We start from the raw sequence: 1,666 nt of genomic DNA on the forward strand, positions 1-1,666 counted from the left end.
GCCTATAATCCTAGCACTTTGGGAGGTCAAGGCAGGAGAATCACTTGAGCTCAGGAGTTCGAGCCCAGCCTGAGCAACGTAGTGAAACCCCATCTCTACAAAAAATAGAAAAATTAGCCGGGCATGGTGGCGCGTGCCTGTAGTCCCAGCTACTCAGGAGGTTGAGGCAGGAGGATTGCTTGAGCCCAGGAGTTTGAGGTTGCAGTCAGTTGTGATGATGCCACTGCATTCTAGCTCAGGTAACACAGTGAGACTCTGTATCAAAAAAGAAAAAACAAGACGACAAACTGGGTGCTAGTCCTTCTGTGAGCTGCTTTGCCCAACTGCTTTCCCCTCTAGCAGCCAGCAGGACAGAGCCAGCACCAAGGGGGATGGCATTTTGGTGGGAGAGGTGAGAAAGTTGAGAAGAGCCCCCAGGAGGTGGGGAGCCTGTGAGGACAGGCAGGTAGGACCCTCATGCAGTAGGGGAGGCTGCAGAGAGGGGTGTTGGGAGAGAGCCCCAGAGGGAAGAGGACATGGGAAGCCAATCTTCCCTCAGGCCAGGGGTTCGGGACAGCAGCAGGCGAGGAGAGAGCATAGGCAGAGAACTATGTGGGTACCTCTGATAGAACATCTAGACCGTAATTTGCTTCTTTCTTTTTTTACCTTTGTCCTAATAATCCAAATAATTTTATCTAATTTCCTGTAATTCACATTATGAAAGCAATAGGGTTTTCTTGTTTCTTTAGCTTTTATATTAATCCTCTATATTTTATAAACAGCTTTACTGAGATATAATTCACATAGCACAAAATTCACCCTTTTAAAGTGTACAGTTCAGCGATTTTTATTCGGTTTTGTGACCATGACCACAATCCAATTTTAGAGCATTTCGTCATCCCAAAAAGAAACCCCGTACCCATTCGACCTCACTCCCTTCCTCCACGGCCTCACCCCAGCCAACACTAGGCAACCACTAATCTACTTTCGGTCTCCATAGATTAGCCTGTTTTGCACATTTCATATAAATGGAATCATACAATATGTGGTCTTTTGTGACTGGCTTCTTTTGCTCGACATGTTTTCAAAGTTTATCCATGCTGTAGCACCTATCAGTTCTTTATTCCTTTCTATAGCCAAATAATATTCCATCATATGCTTATACATTTTATCTATTCAACAGTTGATAGTTGGATTGTTTCCACTTTTTGGCTGTTATGAACAATGCTATGAATGTGAATATGTACAAGTTTTTGTGAGCACATAGGTTTTCGATTCTCTTGGATATATATCTAGGAGTGGAATTGCTAAGACCAATAGTAACTCCACATTTAAGTTTTTGAGGAACTGCCAAACTGCTTTCCTAAGCAGCTATGAGTTTTATTAATGCCACTGACAGTGGCTTATATGCAAAGAAAAGGTTATTCAGAATTCACCTTGGCTTTTAAAAATTAATACTCAGTATCTTAAAATGCAAATTTAGAAACATATGAATTTTTTAAACTTTTTTTTTTTAAACATAGGATCTCACTCTGTCACCCAGGCTCACTGAATCCTCGAACTTCCATCCTCCCACCTCAGCCTTCCTGAGTAGCTAGGACTACAGGTATGCGCCACCATATCTGACTAATTTTTTAATTTTTTTGCAGAGACAGTGTCTCACTATGTTGCCCAGGCTAGCCTTGAA

This window comes from Propithecus coquereli, unplaced genomic scaffold (genome assembly GCF_000956105.1).
Source record: "Propithecus coquereli isolate 6110/MARCELLA unplaced genomic scaffold, Pcoq_1.0 Scaffold18, whole genome shotgun sequence".
Lineage (NCBI taxonomy): Eukaryota > Metazoa > Chordata > Mammalia > Primates > Indriidae > Propithecus > Propithecus coquereli.